Raw genomic sequence first — 14,872 nt, forward strand, 5'->3', positions numbered from 1 at the left:
TCTTCTTTGTGCTCATTCAGTGTTTTCTTAATATCCTTAATCTCTTTAATCATCTCATTGAATTTATTAAGGAGATTTGTTTGAATATCTATAATTAGTTGTCTCAACCCTTCATGTCATCTGGAGGCTTATCTTGTTCCTTTAACTGGGCCATAGTTTCCTGTTTCTTGGTATGGGTTGTAATTTTTTTGGGTGTCTTGGCATCTGGATTACTAGAGTATTTATTCTGGGTGCAGTTTTTCTCTTTACTTTAGGTCTTCCTATCCTTTCTCCCTTGCTGGTTGTGCAGTAGGAGCCAAGGTTCTAATTGGTGGTATAAACTGTGGAGACTCAAGTTGCCCTCATTATGCCAGGGGCCATTGAAGCTTCTCCCAACTTTCTCCTTTGCCAGGGGTAGGGACAGAGCCACAGCTGTGTGGAATAATCCAAATCATGCAGGCCTAGACTGGTTGTCCAGAGAGACTGCAGATGTGGGCAGCAAACTATGCAGTGTCGGTCCAAGATGACCACAGTTGCCCTGGCAGACTTCAAATTTTCAGTTTGTGAAAGCCAATGTTACCTGAAGTTACCTGGAGAGGCTGGTACAGGACCCTTCAGATTCCTCCCTGCCAGAGGTAGGGCTGAAGCCTAGTCTAGGGCTGCAGGCTGATCTGGATGAAAAAAACTGGTTCCTATCATCACTGTGATTTTTGGTCAGCCTGGCTTCCCCTCAGACAGGTGGCAGAATCAAAATGGTGGTACACAGCCTCTTTCCACTTGGGCAGATTCACAACGCAGCTGTTCCCAGGGTTATATCTTAGCCAGCTGAGTCTGTCAATTAGTAGCCAAAATTGGCAGCCAACATTCTTCTCTTTTCCTGTTTTTGGGAAATGGAGCTTCCAATTCCAGCTACAGAATAGCTCCTGGGGCAGCTCATGCCACCAGGGTGGGACAATCACTGGCCTCTGTGGCTTGGCTAGTAATTTCCTGCAGAGGTTGGCACAGGTCTCCACAGCTTCCTCCCTGCTGGAGGTGGTACTGGAGCCTAGGCTAGAGCTACAATCTGATCTGGATGGAAAGACTTAAGTCACTACCAGCACTGTTGTTTTCAGTCCATCCCACTTCCCCTCATGCCAGACACAGCCACCGACCTCTTTCTGACCTGGACAGGCTCAAACTTCAGCTGTTCTTAGGATTATATTTTAACCCACTGAATTTACTCATCAATAGGTGAAATTGGCACCCAACCATCTTTTCCTCACCCATTTTTGGGAAATGGCTCTTTTATTTTCAGCCATGAAACAACTCCCAAGGTGGCTTGTGCCTCCAGTTGAGGATGGGCACTCACATCTGTGGTGTGGAGCACTCTACCTATGAGTCTCCTCTGCAGATGGGCAGTCTCTTCCCTCCATTCCTTCATTTATGTTTCAGGATGCTCTTCTGGCCTTCTGGATCCTCCAAATAGGTGCTTCAGCCAGCCCCAGATAGCTCTGAGTATCTACCACCTGCCCTATAGCAGGAGCTGACTCTAGGAGCTCCTTACTCCACTGCCATCTTGCTTTAGCTCTTGATTTGTTTTTCTAAAAGCACTCTTGTAACTGTTGAGTGCTATGATTTCACTTTTATGTATACCTTATTGCATAAAATTAAACTGCTCTCTAAAAAAATGTTGGATAGGAAATACCCAATTCCCAAACAACACGTATTATTAATATTATTTCCATTATCCTTTTAATTGGCTTTTTAACATTTCTCATGCACTTTGGAATATTTCTGAATTTTTAGCTCTTCTGGTATTTCTGTTTATTCATGAATCAACATATCTCAAAGGGCTAGCTACCCTCATTTTGCTAATTTTCAGAGTTTCCTGAATATTTCTATTTATTTTTTCTTTGAGATTTTTGCAAGAGCATTCCTAGCTCCAAAATCTAACTGATGTTGTCTCTATTGGAGTCAAATTACACATGTACATTAAAAGAATGAAAGAGGATTATCGGTTTACACCTTATACAAAAATCGATTCAAGATGGATCAAAGACCTAAATATAAGATGCAAGACCATAAAGACCTTGGAAAGCAAAGTAGGGAAGCATCTACAGGACCTTGTAATAGGAAACAGCTTCATGAACTTCACACCAAAAGCACGAGCAGTGAAATAACAAATAGACAAATGGGACTTACTCAAAATTAAAGCCTTTTGCACCTCAAAGGAGTTTGTCAGGAAAGTGAAAAGAGAGCCTACATAATGGGAGAAAATATTTGGTAGCCATATATCTGATAGGAGACTTATATCTTGCATATATAAATAATTCCTATATCTTGAAAATAAAAAGACAAACAGCCCATTTAAAAAATGGGAAAAAGATTTGAAGAGACACTTCTCCAAAGATGATATATAAATGGCTAAAAGCACATGAAAAAATGTTCAAAATCCCTAGCTATTAGGGAAATGCAAATCGAAACAACAATGAGATACCATCTTACTCCCATAAGACTGGCAGCTATCAAAAAATCAGAAGACTACAATTGTTGGAGATTATGTGGAGGAATGGCAACACTCATCCACTGCTGGTGGGAATGCAGAAGGATCCAGCCATTCTGGAGGACAGTTTGGAGGTTTCTCAAAAAACTAGCTATAGATTTGTCATATGATGCAGCACTTCCACTGCTGGTATATACCCAGAAGATCTGAAAACAAGGATACAAACTGATAAATGCACACCAATGTTCATAGCAGCACTATACACTATTGCCAAAAGTTGGAATCAACCCAAATGCCCATCAACATGAATGGATAAATAAAATGTGGTATATTCCTACAATGGATTACTACTCAGCTGTAAGAAGGAATACAGTACAAACACATGTGATAACATGGATGAATCTTGAGAACCTTATGTTGAGTGAAGCAACCCAGGCATTGAAGGACAAATACTACATTACTTCAATGATATGAAATAAGTAAACCAAGCTGTCTCAGAGAGCTAGAGACTGGATGATAAACTTTAAGGTAGTTGGAGGGTAGAGGAAGGTTGTGAGCTGACAGCTACTTGGGTAAAATCTATCATAAGCTGGAGGTAAGTATTTGTACAGAAAGGATAAAATGGAGGCATAGGGCTAACTTTGGGTGGGGCTGTGTGGGCTTTAGGGGCACTAGGGATGGGAGGATGGGTCAGATTGCCCAAGAAATTGAGGAGAGAGTGAGGGGAACATTTGATCATGGGAGATTGTCAGGTATGTGGTTGAAATTGTGGTGCAGAGAAAACTCTTTTGAGAGTGTAATATGGAAGGTTGCATGTTTGGGATGCTTAATGGGGGCATCTGACAGGGCAAGCTTCTGGGGAGTGTGTGAGTGCTCATTTTGTCGTAGTGGATTATATCATTTGGTGGAGACCCATACAATGAGAGTGAAGGTATACCCACATCCTGGGGAGGACTGATGTTCTCAAACAGAGGGAATTGTATCTTTTGAGAGAATTGGTGGCTCCCAATGGGTAAGAGCAGTCAAGTATGTCAAGTGCTCAACATTTTTGCAAGTATCTCTGAACCTGGTCCCTCAAGTAATGAAGGTTGATTGTCATGGTGGGCCCTGAGGGGAGGGGGAAAGAGGTATTGAATATATGGAATCAGGGTAACTGTGGGGCAATGGAAGTGTTCCACAGGATCATGCCATGATGGACATAGGTAATGTTAAATTACACCAAAAATGTATAAAAGTCTATAGGCTAAAATGTAAACTGTAATATAAAACATAAGATAACTAAAAATTTAGAAAATTGTATAGTCTAAAATATAAACCATAATGTAAACCCAAATGGAACCATGTTTGAAAGCTATCATTTCAATATCTGTTCATTAGCTGCAGCAAATATAGTATGAACATGTGAAAAGATTGTTGGAGAAGGAACAAAGGGTTTGATGTTGGATATGTGGGAGTACCTTATATTGTATATGTGAATTACTGTGACCTAAAACTTATGTCAAGAGAAACTTAATAATCAGGAAAAAAAAAAAAAGAAAAGAAAAGAAAGAAAGGAGGGAGACACTGAGGAAGAAATGGAAGAAATTGCTTTGCCACTATATATACAGGGCAACACTTGTAGCAGTGATAAAAGGCAAAATGTCAAAAACAAAACTTTTTCATTTTTTCATTTCTTTGATACCCCACTTAATTTTTCCTTTATTTAATTTTTCTAAATTTCTATGTGTTCTATGCTTAACTTTTAAATCCAACACTATATTCCATCTTTCTATTAATGGAACCTGATAATATATTGGGTTTCCTTTTTGAAGAAGTTTTGGACTACAAGGAGATTCAACTATGGTGGGGGAGGAGCACTTGTGTGGGATGTCATTAGTGGAGCACACATGGTTGGGAATTCTCCAGGGCATGTATACAGGATACATAGAAAGGTTTGGATATTTTCATAGTGGTTTCAGTTGGAAACAACAGATGAGAGAGTGCTGAATTCCTGACTAGGGGAGCTCTATCACATTCCTCAATGGAACAAAAACAATCCCCCAAGTACAATGGCAAAGACCAATAAAGACACATGGTCCAGCGATGAACCCTTTATACTGATAGTTCCAATTATGAGCCTGTGTGCCTGAAATATGAACTTGGCCTATAGCTGTGGGGTGCCTAAGAATTACCTCCTGAGAGCCTCCATGTTACTCAAATGTGGCCACTCTTTAAGCCAAACTCAGCATGTAGATGCATTGCCTTTCCCCCAGTGTGGGGACATGACTCCCAGGGATGAACCTCCCTTGCACCGAGGGATTACTACCAAGCACCAGCTGCTGATGTAACTACAAAAAGACCATGAACAAAGAGGTCAACTCAGACCAGCAGAATATCTCAGCCTACATGTAATATCAGGTGTTAAAAATAGCATTTTGACCTTCGACAAAAGGGGGAAATGGAAAGGACAAATGAGTTTATATGGCTATGAGTCTCCAATAAAGAACCAGGAGGTCATCAGGGGGTGATGCTTATGCATGCCTCAGCAGGGTACCAGAGACAGCCAAGGTAGATGGAAACTCAGGTGCTGGTTTTCCTGAGGGCTGCAGTGACCCACAGATTCTATGGTCAAGGCAGATGGCTCTGGAGTTCAGGGCCATGTCAGTTGGCCCTACTTTGGAGTTTGTGTTCCTGAGTGTGATGGAGTTGGACTCAGATATAACCTTTCTACACATGCCTCTTCTGTTACTTTTACCGGACCTGTGGTTGGCATTTGGGTTGGTGTATACTCAGAAGACCTGAATTTCTGAACTGTCCATGTGAATGGCCAGGCCCTGAGCCTCAGCAGAATTGCAGCTCCCTTCCTCTGGTTTCTTGGACTTACCCTGGCCAGCTGACAGGGAGGTGAAGAGGGTCAACCACCACACCAGGGAGCCAAGAGTGCCTACAGCTGCAAGCAAGAGAATTGCATCCATCATACATGTGGAGTCTAAACCCCCTCTTGATGTAGAGGGGGACTGGTCATAGCCATCCCAGGTCCACAAGATGGAGGAATAGAGTATGGATCAGAGTGGACTTACTGGTGTTCTGCTGGGGAACAATTGTGATTAGTAAGGGAAGAAATTGTAGTAGTGATGCAGAGAGGGTGGCCACAGTGGCTGCTGATGGTTGGGAGAGGGAAGAAGAGATATGGTTTGGGGCATTTTCAGGATTTGGAGTTGTCCTAGGTAGGCTGAAGGGATAGATGCTGGACATTGTGTGTCCTGTCGTGGCCCACTGGGTGGACTAGGGAGAGTGTGGACTACAATGTGGACCACTGTCCATGTGCTGCAGTGGTTCTCCAGAATGTATTCACTGGGTGCAGTGGATGTGCCATAATGATGGAAGAGTTTGTTGATGTGGGACAGGTGGCATGGGTGGGGTGGGGGTTATATGGGGACCTCATATTTTTTGAATGGAACATTTAAAAGAAAATAAAGAAAAAAAATTTTAAAAATAAAATAAACTTACTAGTAAAAATCCCCACAAATTACATATATACATTAATTTATGGAGGACTCACCTTTTATAATATTGGGTTTTCTTCCTCCCAAAACATGATTTTCCATTTGGAAAATGGCAATTGATATTTCAAATGGACCGTAATTTTCTATTTGTTCATGTCTACTTTCACATAGTTTAGGGATGCTGCATGGTTTTTCTCATATGGGCTTTACAGATTTTGTCAGATTTATTCCTAGATAGTTTTTTTAAAAATGTTATTTCACTTTATCCTTTTTAAATTGCAATTCCTCTTCTATGGTAGCTGTTAAATGATTGTTTTTTTTTACATTTCTATATTGGCTGTTGTTTTTGTATATCAATATAATATTATATTAATTTACTGAATTACTTTAAGGTAGATTTGTGTTTGTGCTTTGTTTTCTCTTTCATTTTTTAAAAAAGAAGTTTAGATTATAGAGAAGTGACATCAAAAATGTAGGGAAAGCCCATATATCCTATCCCTTCCCTCTCATATTTTCTCCTATTTATAACAATACTAATTAGTGTTTATAACATTTTTAATTAGTGTAGTGTATTTATTATAATTGAAGAATAAATACTGAGGCAGTTCTACTAACCATGGACTATAGTTTATATTATGGCTTACATTTTGCATTGAACAATTTTATAAGTTTTGACAAAATGTAAGAGGCACGTATCCATAATGGCAATATCATGCAGAACAATTCCAACATTCCCCAAATGCCCCATGTAACATCTATTTTTCCATCCCCCTCCCCTAAGAATGGCTGGTGATCACTGTCTTTATATCTATGTTACAAGCTGTTCGATTACTAAAATAAAAACAATGTCTACTTTGGTCCATAGCTGCATTTTCCTTTCTGTTTGTTCATTCCTAAATGTATGCTATATTAGGATGATGATGCTCACTCTATTTCTAATTGAACAGGGTTTAAGGCAGATTTTTAATTTTATAATTCTACAAATGAATTTATAAAAATAACATCATACCTGTGAGAAAGATGAAGGCTTTCATTCATGTAATTAAAGATCTAACGATTCCTTATTTTAAGTGTTTATTTTTTGTTTTTATTAATTAATTTACTTATTTATTTACCACAAATGAATTTCTTTACTAACAAAAGCAATGACCCTAATTAAACCAATACTGTGAAATAGTTGGATGTAAAATGTTTGTGAAAAATATAATGGAACATAATTATTAAAACAAAAAGCAGGATGGAAGTTTGCTCATTGAACTGACATTATTCGTCCTCAGCTAATTCCTGTCCAAAGGTGATGATAGAATTTTTATTCTACTTTTTCAGAGACCTGAGTACTGATGATATTGTTCATGAAGCATTCCACCACTAATTTCTTCCATTTTTCCTGTTATTGTGCTTTTTGTCTCATCCCATTCCTGGTGTTTAATCAATGTTCCATCTGTAAAGGTGCAGACAGACTGAGTTTTTCTGCCGTCAGCTATAGTTTCTTCAGACTTCCCTCCCATGTTAAAAGAAAACTGTTCCGTTTTCATAGTGCCCTCAGCTTTTATGGTGAGGGTTTTGCCATCAGAAGTGATGTTACAGTTTGGCTTGGCCTTTGCCCCCATTTTCTGCAGAGCCATTCCCACTCCTACTTCCATCATGTTTTCTTCAAAGCCTTTGCTCTCCACCAGGCACCATCTTCCTACAGCTGCTGGTGGCCTTGGTGGGTGCGGGTGAGGACAGGGAGACATGAATCTGGTGCAGGAGTGGTGTGTGCTGTGTTTTAATTTGCCATCAAAAAATGTTGAAATCTGTCCAGTAGATTTTTTTTTGGTACTATGAACATGATACCTTGATTTTTATCTATCTTCAATGTTTTGCTGAATTATGTTAATGGATTTCCTAATATGTAATCATTCTCAAGTTCAAGCATAAACTGCACTTGGTGACCACTCATTACTTTAATATAGTTTTTGAGGCTTCTTGCTACATTTTAGCTTAGGTATTTCATGATTAAGCAGATGCAAGATTTTTTTGTAGTATTCTATTTACTAATAACTTTGTTCAAATTATTCTATTTTATTTATAAAATTCATTTGGAAATTTTACTTCTACTCCACAGCACTGAAGCAAGTAGCATTGCTTATCTAATATTTAAAGGCATGGCTTACTCTTTTATTTATCTGAAATGGATGACATTGTGCTTTTATTTGTGAGGAACACATTAACTCCCCTTCTTCTCTATTGTTATTGTTCTGTCTATACTTCTCTCTTTTGACATCACTATTCTTATAGGAAATAAAGACTTCCCTGAAAATTTTCCTTATCACCTCATTTTCCTGGTTTATTTGAATTGAGCTGGCAAATGAAGTTAATGTTTTATAATCCCTATATTGATAGGTTCTTCCTTTGTCATTAATTACACGTTGAAAACTTTTCTGAAGTACTTTATGTGATTCTATTTCCCTTCCCATTAATTAAATGTCAATAGTACTCAGGGGTCTGAAAATTAGTATGAGATTACTTGGGTAGAAGTTCCCAAGAAGTAGAGAATCCCATGGTACAGACAGCCCAGCTTCTCTGCCAGTTGTCATTTACTGTTCCCTGCCTGTGAGATCCTGTACTTCTCCAGGGATATTAGAAAATGAAGTCTCCCCTGAACAGTCCCAATGGTCTCTTTGCAGATGCTCATTAGACACTTAAGTTTCTAGGCATTAAAATGTAGGACAAGGTTTTTCATAACTTTTTTCAGCTCCCTCAACATGAGCTGTCACTGCTTCTACAGGTGAAATGATAATTGCGGTTCTATGGGGAGGTGAGGTCACAGGCTCACAAACCCAGGTCTCAGGGTCTGGCTGCTTCTTTCACATATGCTATGGCTCTTGTAACCATCACTCTGAGGCCACCTTCATGACAGGAGGGGGTTGGGTGATTATTTTCTATTTTGGCCTGAAAGACAGAGTCTGTTAGGGAAGGAGACATATCAGGAGCAGGCTAAATGATAATGTCTGATAAAAGGATTCTTGTGGATTTGAAACATTTCCGATGCCAAAGTCACCCAGGATGGATGCTAATTCCTTAGGCACAAGCTGAGGTTTTGGAGAGCAAGTGGTGGTCTGAGACCTTATAGAAACCTTTGACAGCTCCTAATAAAATTTAATGAAATCCTTACTGAAAGGGGTCCTTAGTGTTTGACCCAAGTAGTATCAAAATCTGAATTTTAAGGCGCTCCAAGCCTGTTGTTTCATAACTAATCTTGTCTTCAATATGGTGTGCCAAATTTGGAGAGAAATTTCCAGTAGTGCACATAATTTTATAAAAGTTCTGTGAGTATAGTAATGAATATGATGGAGATAATTGAATTACTTGGTTCCAGCAGAAATAGTGTGACCTGGTATCAATTGATGGAATATAATTATTTTCTGTAACTTAGATGTGATGTACTTAATGAAGGCACTACACATGTGTCTCTAGTAGAAATATCTGTAGTCTTTGGGCAAAGTGAGATTATTTCCCTCCTGAATAGGGAAAGAGAATTTACTGAGAGTTATTTTCACAATTGAGGGTTTTAGGCAGCAGAAAAATATTAAGGACTCTAGCACTTTTTTTTGGTTCAGATTGTGATATTTTCTCTAGTTTAAATCTTTCCGTTGTTATCCCCATGCTCACTACTCATCTTTTGCCCATTTCAATTTTTTCAATGTAAAAATCCCATGCTTAGAAAGTTCATTTTATATTTTTGCCTTGTATTTTAAAATTTTTCCAAAATTATTTTTTTTTAGTGTTTCTGCTAGCTTTTCTAAAAGAACAAACTTATAGTTCATGATCTTTAGGGAAGATTAATTTAGTTTCTACACTAAAGTACTTAATGGCTTCTTTATGTTTTATGGTCCCATAATTGAGAGCACAACACAATTTTGTACAGTAATTTCTGTGTTGGATGACATTGTACTTTAATTCTTGGCAAAAAAATGATTATTTCATTTGCCATCCTAATATTTAACCACATTAAAAAGTCTTATCAGTTGCCAGAAAATTATTCATGGTGTCTACATTGTGGTAAGACTTTGGAATCTTCATTCTTTAGTCATATCGGTCTGTAAAATAAATACTTAGACAAAAATGGAAAATGATCACAACCAAACTTATAAAATAAAATAACTAAACTATGATAAGTTTGCATGTATTTGGATCATTTGAAGAGTGTATTATGTTAGTATAGTAGTTGCAATAGCACAAGATTAAATACCAGCATCACTGCCGCCAGGCTACCCATTTTCAAATTCCACCTCTACCTCTATTTAGATGAGATCTTTAGCCTCCCTCTGGTTAAATTCTCCTTGTCTGTAAAAATAGCATAGTATTAGTTAATTCCATAGACCTGTAGGGTAAATCCTACCCAAAGAGTGGCAAACATAAAAGTGACCAGTATGTTGTAAGTTTTATAAAAGAAATGCATAAAAGTTGGAGAATCCCTTAACCAAAAGAAAGTATACATTAGAAATTATTGGGGGAAGTAATGACAAATGGAGATTTAAAATTTTTTTTCCCATGAAAATAGAGCTCACATCTCATATTTGCACACAGATTACAGACTGCTCTGCTCCTGAATTTGAATAGCAAGTCCTGGAATATTACAGAACAACTGCCATGGATTTGAAAATAGGAATGCTCTTTCTATTCCAGACAGTCATTGGAATCCTGGGGAACTTCTCACTCTTGTGTGGTTACATCTTCCTTCCCTTCAGTGAATGCAGGTTGAGTGCCACAGATATGATTTTCAGGCACCTTCAGTAGTCAACATTTTAGTCACTCTCTCTAAAGGAATCCCAGACATAATGGCAGCTTTTGAGATGAAACATCTCCTCAATTATATTGGATGCCAACTTGCTTTATATGTACAAATATTGGGCAGGGGTATGTCCATTGGCACGATTTGCCTCTTAAGTGTTTTCCAGGCCATCACCATCAGCCCTGTAAACTCCAGGTGGGAGGAACTTAAAAGTAAAGCCTGAACGTACACTGGACCCTTCATTGTCCTCTGCTGGATATTGCACATACTAATAAATATGATTTTTCCTATATATGTAAGTAGCAAATGGAGTAACAAAAACACTACACAGAAAAATGACTTAGGATACTGTTCCCCACTTGGTGACAATGTTGCAAGATTACTATATATAGCACTATTATCTTTCCTTGATGGTTTGTGTTTGGGACTCATGGTCTTGGCCAGTGGCTCCATAGTTTTCATCTTGTACAGGCATAAGTCACAAGTCCAACACATTCATAGGGGTAATCGTTCCCCAAGATCTTCCCATGAGAACAGAACCATCTGAAGCACTCTGGCCCTGGTAAGTAGCTCTGTATCTCTTTACACCCTCTCCTACATCATTTATGTTTATTTGGCTCTCTGTGAGAATCCCAATTTGTGGCTAGTTCACATCTCTGCACTAAATAATGTCTGTTTCCCAACAATCTTCTCCTTTATTCTCAAGATACAGGACTCCATTGCCTCCAGACTCTGTGGTGTCTATTGTGGAAGGAATGCATAATTCCCTCACTTCATCAGAAAAATATAAATTGTGTGTTTTGCACCATGTTCAGTCATTGATTGTCTCATCTCTCACAGAATCTTTTTTTTAAAGATTTATTCACTTTTTTTCTCTCCCCTCCCTCCATTGTCTGCTTTCTGTGACCATTTGCTCTGTGTTTTTCTGTGTCTGCTTCTATTCTCATTAGGCAGCTCTGGGAACTGATCCTGGGACCTTCCGGAGTGGGAGAGAGGCAGTTATTCTTTTGTGCCCCCTTAGCTTCCTGCTCTGCTGTGTCTCTTATTGTCTCTCCTCTGTGTCTTATTTCATTGCATCATCTTGCTGTGCCAGCTCTCTACATGGGCCTGCACTTCTGTGTGGGCAGCACCTCTGCATGGGCCAGCACTCCACCTAGGCCAGCACTCTATGTGGGCCAGCTCATCACATGGGCCAGCTTGCCTTCACCAGGAGGCCCTCAGTATTGAACCCTGGACCTCCTATATGGTAGACAGGAGCCCAATTGCTTGAGACACATCCACTTCTCTCTCACAGAATCTTAAGCACAATTATGAGTGAGACTCAGCACAGAGAGGAGAACCAGGCAGACTGAGATTTTGCCCCAATGATAGATATTAAATAACATGAACAGTAATAAGTGAAATAGTATGTAATTATTATGAACCTATATATTATGCTTATGTTTTAATAATGGTTGTAGTCCAGAAATTCAGCCTCCATGCAATAATAAAATAGTTCATCCAGAAATAATATGGAAAAACTGGAAGTGTTTTTGAGCATGTAACATGTAAACTATTTTTTGAATTTTATTTCAACTCCATAAAATAAAATAACAAATAAAAGGCAGCCTAACAAATTATTGAAGCATTATTTATATAATCCCGGGGAGCAGATATTGTTCAGTGGTTGAGCGCTTGATCCCCATGTATGAGGTCCTGTTTTCAATACCTGATACCTCCTTTAAAAAAATCCTGTCTGGGCACATTTATCATATTTAATCGTAAAAGCAACTCAGTCATTTCTCCAGTGTTCCAAAAAATGAATAAATGAGCACAGATGGGTTAAATGACATGATCATGACCAAGGTCTCCTTTTTCCCTTTTTAAAAGATTTATTTCATTTTTACTCCTTCCCCTTCTCCAGCCCTGCTGTTTTTGTTGTCTCTGTTGTCATCTCTTCTCATTTTCTCTCCTCTGGGATTCAATCTTGGAGACTCCTGATATGGAGAGAAGTTCCCTGTCAATTGCACCACCTCAGTTCCTGGTTTCTACTGCACTTCACCTTGACTCTCCCTTGTTTCTCTTTTTTTTTTTTTTACACTTTTTAAAAAGATTTATTTATTTTTTATTTATTTCTCTCCCTTTCCCTCCCCCCAGTTGTCTGTTCTCTGTGTCCATTTGCTGCGTGCTCTTCTTTGTCTGCTTCTGTTGTTGTCAGCAGCATGGGAATCTGTATCTCTTTCTGTTACATCATCTTGCTGCATCAGTTCTTCGTGTGTGGGGTGCCGTTCCTGGGCAGGTTGTAATTTCTTTCGTCCTGGGTGGCTCTCCTTATAGGGCACACTCCTTGCGCATGGGGCTCCCTGTGTGGGAGGCATCCCAGGGTGGCATGGCACTCCTTGTGCACATCAGCACTGCACATAGACCAGCTCCACACAGGTCAAGGAGGCCCAGGGTTTGAACTGTGGACCTCCTGTGTGGTAGATGGATGCCTTATCCATTGGGCCAAGTCCGCTTCCCTTTACACTTTTTAAATTAAAGTTACGACATCACAAAGAACATTACATTAAAAAACATAAAAAGCATAACAGGTTCTCATATAGCCCACTCCACCCCCCACCCCATCATTTTTGTAAGTTGTATTTTTTTGAAGATATATACATCACAAAAAAATGTTACATTGAAAAATATAAGAGGAGGGGGGCAAGATGGCGGCTGAGTGAACATCCCTGTTAGAGTCTTCTGCAGGGAATCGGCTGGGCGGCGTTGGAGACTCTTTGGGACCGGATTGTTTCGGGATTTTTGCTGGTCCGGAGGTGTCTGGACATCGATTTGGAGGGAAGGTAACAGAGAGGATTCGTCTGTGAATATACACGGAGATCCCAGCTACCTGTAGAGGATTCCCTCCTTGGGTAGGCGGAGACGAGGCATCTAGCCCCGCTCGGTGTGGCTGAGCCAGGCCGGGCCGCAGCGGCGGACGCCGGAGCCGGGCCGCGCTGCGCCGGCGGTGAGCGGGGCCGGGCGGGGCCGAGCCAGGCCGAGCCGGGCCGCGGTAGCGTTTGGAGCCGGGCGGGGCCGGTGCAGGCCCCGGCTGCGGGCCGCGGTAGCGCTTGGAGCCGGGCGGGGCCGGTGCAGGCCCCGGCTGCCGGCCGCGGTAGCGCTTGGAGCCGGGCGGGGCCGGTGCAGGCCCCGGCCGCCGGCCGCGGTAGCGCTTGGAGCCGGGCGGGGCCGGTGCAGGCCCCGGCCGCGGGCCGCGGTAGCGCTTGGAGCCGGGCGGGGCCGGTGCAGGCCCCGGCCGCGGGCCGCGGTAGCGCTTGGAGCCGGGCGGGGCCGGTGCAGGCCCCGGCTGCGGGCCGCGGGAGCGCTTGGAGCCGGGCGGGCCCGGGTCAGGCCACGGCGGGTACTGAGCCGGGCAGGGCCGGTCCAGGCCGCGGGGGCGGGAGGTGGACGCCGGAGCCGGCTGGGCCGCTGTAGCGAGCGGAGCTGGGCGGAGCCAGGCCAGGCCAAGGCGACGTGAGGAGCCGGGCAGAGCCGGTCCAAGCCTCCGCGGCGGGCGGAGCCGGGCCTGCGGAGGGGTTTCTGGTTTTTTTGTTTGTTTGTTTGTTTGTTTGCTTGTTTGTTTTTTGTTTTTTGTTTTTTTTTTTTTAATTTATTTTACTTAATTTTTTTTTTTTTTTTTTTTGAGCATCTGCAGTACTGGGGAGTTCGTGGGCCCTGGGCGACCTATTGGGGGTTTGTGGGAAGGGAGGTGCTTGCAGACCCATTTGGGCAGACAGACGGGGGGTTTTAGGGCAAAGCGGGGGGAAGTTGTTGTTTTAGATAGTGTTGCAATTGTGACACGTGTGTACCTGTATCTCTCTTCTCCCTATCCGTTCCCCACCGTTTGCCCATCCTCTTTTTCTTTCTTCCTTTCTTCTTGCCTTTCTTTTTTCTTTATTATAATTAGTTTTTTTTTTTTCGGTTTTCTCTTTCCCTCTTGTCCCTCATCTTCCACTTATTTTTAATTCAAGTATACAATAGGTGCTACAGGGAACACCTCACATTTGCTGGGTTTTCCCATCCTCCACTGCCTCATTTCTGTGTGAACTGATTTAGGCTACCTACACTATCCCCCTTCCCCTGCATCTTGATATCCACTATCATCTACTGTCTCTCCTATATTCCACCCCC

The 14,872-nt window shown here is 41.2% G+C and overlaps 2 pseudogenes; one reads left to right on the forward strand and one right to left on the reverse strand.

The window, feature by feature from the left end:
- Positions 1 to 7,268: 7,268 nt before the first annotated feature.
- On the reverse strand, positions 7,269 to 7,682 carry LOC101424445 (fatty acid-binding protein 5 pseudogene; annotated as a pseudogene).
- Positions 7,683 to 10,581: 2,899 nt separating this feature from the next.
- LOC101424900 (vomeronasal type-1 receptor 2-like) lies at positions 10,582 to 11,486 on the forward strand (annotated as a pseudogene).
- Positions 11,487 to 14,872: the final 3,386 nt, after the last annotated feature.

This window comes from Dasypus novemcinctus, chromosome 18 (assembly GCF_030445035.2).
Source record: "Dasypus novemcinctus isolate mDasNov1 chromosome 18, mDasNov1.1.hap2, whole genome shotgun sequence".
NCBI lineage: Eukaryota > Metazoa > Chordata > Mammalia > Cingulata > Dasypodidae > Dasypus > Dasypus novemcinctus.